At 39.2% G+C, this 6000-nt stretch overlaps 1 long non-coding RNA gene across 1 annotated transcript in view; it reads right to left on the reverse strand.

The window, feature by feature from the left end:
• LOC106046540 (uncharacterized) overlaps positions 1-4777 on the reverse strand; it is a 134243-nt gene extending 129466 nt beyond the window's left edge. Inside the window, exons 1-2 of the long non-coding RNA XR_010827464.1 lie at positions 4662-4777; positions 4104-4159 (exon numbers count right to left, since the gene is read on the reverse strand). This is a non-coding gene — a long non-coding RNA (uncharacterized lncRNA). The remainder of the gene's footprint in view (positions 1-4103; positions 4160-4661) is intronic.
• Positions 4778-6000: the final 1223 nt, after the last annotated feature.

Here is a 6000-nt window from a genome sequence, read left to right on the forward strand (position 1 = left end):
GGGTCCAGTGAAAAGCTTATCAAGAAGCTGAGGCCCTATGTACTCAAATAAATTCTTATTTTTTCTTTAGAGACCTGAGATAGAATGATGTAATGACAGAATACAAAGCAAACATGCAAAAAAACAAAGGGCATTACTAGCTGCTAAAGGGCAAAGCCCACAGTCTTATACAGATATTTCAAATTCCTTTGCAGGATGGTACCTTGAAAATATACTTTTTTAATCAAAACTAATGTGTGTACGTAGGGCAATACTAGGTAAACAACCTTCAATTTAAAGGAAAGGGAGAAAGTGTTATGACAGCTAGTGAAAGTATTTAGCTGCTGGGTGGGAGGGAGCAGTCAGGCATGGGGATGTTTCTTCAAGACAGCAAGTTTTAAAATGTTACATTATCTGTTGATCAGATGCCAGCTGCTGTCTGGAGCAGAGCATGGAGAAAATGCGTGTTCCAAACACAACCACTCAACCCAGCTTTGAGTGGATCACAGAAGAATAAAATACTGAGTCCCTGGTGCTTATTCCAAGTTAGAGGAAAATGCTGACATGTCAAACTGTTTCCTTGTTAATATGTAATTAATTCATCCTTGCAGCAGCCCTGCATTATTACTCTAATATCAAAGAATCGGAAAGAGACATAAATCTGAATAAATGATTCACCAAAATGACATAAGACCAGTGATAAGGCCAGCATTATTCTTCCTGTTAGCTCTGGGTTCAATATATTTGGCATATCAGCCAAAAACTTGTTAAAATCAATTGATTCATCTCTTTCATTAATTCACCTAAGTATGATTTGAACGTTATGCCTTGAGATCAAACCCTGTGTTTTGTACAGTTTTTGAAAAACAACAGCCATAAACGTATGTTTCCAAAAAGTCTCAATCACAGCAAAATGTGAAGTAGTAAGAACAACACTCTGTCCTTGTAAGGAAGTAAAAAATAATGCACAGCACTGGACCATTTTTTCTTTTTCTTTGGTATAAAAAATACACTACTCTATATTTGCAAATATGAGCAAGGATCCTCTATAAGACAAAATTTTCATACCTGGGTTTTGTGGATAACAAAGCACTCATACATAAATTGTGCTACCAGATACCTCCACGAAGGAATTCCTGCCCTGTTGTCAGGGATCATCCAGGTTTTCCACAAGTAATGTCTGACAGTTTTCAGTAATGTCAGGTCACAGAGGGTTCAGAGGAAACGGTGAGAGCACACCTCAGCCAGCCATGTGCCCACCAGGGCTTTTTCCTCTGTGAGATCTGTTGAGCAAATATACAGACACCCCTGTGCTGAGTGAGGGGCAGGCAAAACTTCGGGAGCTCAGAACCCACGCACAGCACTGCTATTTGTCCTCTGCCTCAAAGTCTAAGCAAGGCTGCCTCCCTCGTCTGTCACGCACAAGTATCGTGAAGCAGAAGGGTTTTGTTTTCCTTGTGTATTTTTAATTGAAAAATTGCAAGCAAACATCACATATGTTGGGGCTTTGGCATTTCTATAGCAACACATTGATTTTGCCTTCAGCTCAGTGCATAATGAAAAAGAGAAGAGCTACTGTTATTCAATCACAGGGAAACCAGAGCTAGTGAGAAGGGTTTTTCTTCTCAAGTTGGATCCAGCGCGGGTGTATTTACATGGTATACTCTATGAAACTCAACCCTGCCACACTTGCAGCTGTTCTGCCCAAACCACCCAGGAGCTGCTGTTGGTACAGCAAGAAGCCCAACCTGTGAGCCCAGCCTGAGAGGCAGGACGTACTTGCTTGGGCTCAGCTTGCTGTGTCTCTCAGTTGCCTCAGCATGGTGGCTAAGCAGCACGGTGCCATGCAGGGCTGATGTGTATGGAAACTTTACACGTGAGAGGCTTCCTCTAACAGCTACTAGTGACCTGGATAGCAGTGCACTAAAAAAAGGAAATGAAAGGTTATCGTAAACCTTGATACTTCCTGTGAAACAGACTGAAAGATCCTAAAACTGTTGTAAATATAATGGTCAGCTGCTGCAGTATGAGAATTTCAAAACACTGTACACCCTAGCAGGGAACCAGAGGATTTCTCATAAGCAAATACATGCTCCTGAAGCGTGCACCTCCTGCTTCCCTTTGGAACTAAACATTCATACCATATAGCCCTTGAACTATGCAGCTATACAGCATAGTTTGAAATAGGGAAACTAAAAAAAGGTACAAAAGAAATAAATTACAAAGAGGTCCATCTCCACTATATTCATGTGGAGCTCACTGTGATTTTTGTCACCGTTTTACGAAACCCTAAGAATTTGTTTGGATTATATTTTCATGTACTGCTGTGGAGAATAGGGCTATTCAAAACTTCGGGGACTCCAGGCTACATTCACTAGAGGGACACTGGACCACCTTCGCACCACTTCACTGGTGGGCACTGTGCTGCCTAAGCATCCACCCATTCCGTTCTTCAGTAGAGCTTATGGGGAGAAGAAACATTTCCATCTCTACATTGAGAGCGAATGTTAAAAACCACAGAGCATGATGATTCACCTGGGCTCAAACATGTTTCCTGGATATTTACAGTGGAAAATTGGAACAAATACTCAGTCTGCAGCTGCAGAGCTATTTACAGAGGTCAGTGTTTTCTGTTTGATAGCCAAAAGACTGAATGTAACTCAAAGTCAATGGCTGTATGATATAGTCTACCTTTTTACCCCTAGAAATGATACATGAAATTATTTCATATCTGTAAATCAAAATAGATCTAATATTTTTCCGTTATTTCTGTTCACATGTTTTCTAATAAACATTTTAAATATCCAGTGGCATTTTTGCAGGGTGTTAGTCCTTGGCTTCATATTAGTTCCTTGTTGTTTTTTATTTACTGGGTAGTTAGAATCGCTGAACATTGGACCAGCAGAATAAGATACTTGATTCCTTAGGGCTTCTACAAATATTTGTCAAGCCTGTTACAAAAATGCTCCCCACAGAGTAGGCAACACCAACACAGCGCTCAGTTGGTGTAAACATGCCCACATGTTGCACTGTTTGCCACTAGCAGAAGCTTGACAGAAAAGTGACAAAGTCACAGTGTGCTGTACCAACATGGTGGTTCTCAGCAGGGTGCACGATCCTTCTGCTCTGTCCTGCACCAGGTTGTGGGGTCACTGGGTACACAACACTTCAAGAAGAGTGTGACTAAACTGAAAATACACCAGAGGAGTCCCGGCAAAAGTGATTAGTGATTTAAACACACAAGGAAGTCAAGATGAAAATACATAACGAATTGGGTTAGAGTAGTTGGAAAGAGAGATGAAAATGGTCTTCAGATAGAGAATTTCAGCTGAGAAAGCAGGAATCTGTTTTTCAGATCTACTCTAAGTAGGACACACTTGAGGGATCCTTCTCAAAGGCTACAGGGCTTTCAGTACCCTATTCTTAGCTAACCAGCTCACCCTATAGGGACCTTAGGCATCTAACTTTCATCTTGTTCCTTCTAGTAGGTGAACACATTGAAGTTACTGCATACAAAGGCAGCATTAAGGCACTTAGACCTAGCTCCTCAGAGAGATTCTGTCTCAAATTTACAAACATTATAATAAATGTTATAGAATTGTAGAATATCCCAAGTTTGAAGGATGCACAAGGATCATCAAGTCCAATTCCTAAATTATAAAATAATAGAAATGCAAATGTTAGCTATTTTATTTCAGGAAGTAATTGTAACTTTATTTCAGGAATTAACTAATTTTGAAAGTGGCTAGCACATAGAGCTACTACTTCTCATTTTATGTCATGTAACACGCAGTTTGCTTTGCTGACAGCTACATTTCAGAATGGCTGTCGCATAGGAATGGGGGCCACTTCTGCATTAATATAAGCCTGTTCAAATTAAGAAAAATATCTCACTTAGAGCCTCTGTGAAGGCACTTTTTTCCCTAACAGCAAAAGCCTTTACATTTTAAAGGTTAATGAGCAGTCAAAAAACTTTTCTGACATGTGAAGCAAAAGAAAAAAAATTAGAAATGTAATTATATTTTATTATTTCAGAATCCAGACCAAAGCGATTAACATTACTATGTGGCTGAAGAGAAGTTTTAAAAACAAGAGATTACAAGTAAATCGTGGACTAAGCTCACCCTTTGTAAATCTCACAGGGGTCTGTAAAGCAGTGGTCCAACTTTGAAGAGATTACCTAAATGGAGAAAAGGAAACCTCCAATGTTATAAGGCTTAAATTCATTATCCAGGAGCTAGCACATCTCCTGGATGTTTGATTGCATCCTGGAGAGCATTGAAAAGCCGTGGTCTAATCAGTTTGTGGTAAGGGAATACTCAAAGCCAGTGGTGGAGACTGTAGGCTTGGGAGTGCCACCTCAAGTGCACGTGTTGCCCTGCCCAAGCCACACAGCAAGGATCTCCTGCATCCCAGGCATGCTCTCCTTTCTTGCACAGGCTTTCAGCACTGAGCAAGTGCAAGGGGACCTGATCCTCCTTCAGGAAGAGCACTGCTGAAGAGTATTCAAGCCTTGCTTTATCCAGAACAAACCATGTAAAACCAACTTATACTCCTTCATCCTTTTGGCTTGGTGGGCAGAGCTAGATGATGTACATTGACTTCATATAGGCTTTAACAGAGTCTTAAATAGTATTCTCACAAGCACGTTGAGAAGGGAAATGTGGTCAAGATAAACTTACTAATAAGGTTGATCCGAGGTGAAAAATTGAACTTGGAGAAATTGAACAGTAGTTCACCATTAAGCAGGAAGCATGCATCCTGTGGCCCCGCAAACAGCTGTCCTGAATGCAATTACTTTACACCATCATCAGCCATATAAAGCAGGAAGCATACAGTGGATGAATCTGTAGACAACTGTAAGCTTGAAGAGGTACAATCACTGTGCAGAAAAGATTAGGATTCAAAATGATCTTGAAAATCTCAAGAAATTATTTGAAATCAGTAAGATTAAGTACAGTAAAGTGGAAAGCAGTAAATATATGGAGGAATAAACACACACATACATGCAAAATCAAGGAAGGGATCTGGAATAGACTAAAAGTTGATCACAAACTGAAGACAAGTGAGCAAAATCACTCTATGACAAAATGGCAAATCTCAATTCGTAATACTGCATGCAAGATACACCAGCTAATATTCTGTTTAATTTAGTGCTGGCAAGGCATTAGCAGGAGTATTTTGTCTTGTTGCTGATACACACTTAGAGAAAGACCGATTGTTTAGAGACAGTTCAGCGGACAGCAACAGTATTACAAATAGCAAGGAAAACAGTAGCCAAGAAAAAGAAAATGAAAGAAATACAATTAATTAGTCTACAAGGAACATGGAGATTAATAATCAAAACAGTCTGCAAATATGTAAAAGGCTGGAGAAACGAGGATAATGATCAATGGTTCCCCATGTTCAATGCATGATGTGACACAGAAAAATATGTTTTTGCAAGTTTAAGATTGATATTTGAGAAAGCTTCCCAACTACAAAGATAATTTAAAACCTCCAGTAAGAGATCTTCCTTACAGAAGACTCTTCCAGTTCTGAGAAACTGTTTGCTAAATATCTTTGGGTGAGATGACCTTCATGTGCTTGTCTTTGTTTCAAAAAAATGAATATACTCTCTGACTGCCTGAATTTCCTTCAATTAACATATCTGATAATAAGCTAAAGCAAACCAAAAATGGTGTGTAAAAATGCAGAAGTAGTAAAAGTAAATGATTTTTTAGCAAACTTGATTTATGTGGAAGGGTTTTACTACAAAAATACATTCAGTCACTATTCAAGTAAAGTACTTAATCCTTTTTAAATTTCCTTAGATATTGCACACATGTTGCCAAGGAGGATTATCTATGCAAGTGACATTTAAAGAAAAATGTAAAGAGGCAAGATTGATTTTCTGTCTTTGAACAACACATTTGGGAAGAGGAAAGTCTTCCCAATGTTGTTTTCAGCTCCGTCATTTCAGGATTTTGTGAAGACATATGAGTGCTTCACTCATGAGAAATGTTTGGATTGAAACACGAA

The sequence above is a fragment of the Anser cygnoides genome, chromosome Z (assembly GCF_040182565.1).
Source record: "Anser cygnoides isolate HZ-2024a breed goose chromosome Z, Taihu_goose_T2T_genome, whole genome shotgun sequence".
Taxonomy (NCBI): domain Eukaryota; kingdom Metazoa; phylum Chordata; class Aves; order Anseriformes; family Anatidae; genus Anser; species Anser cygnoides.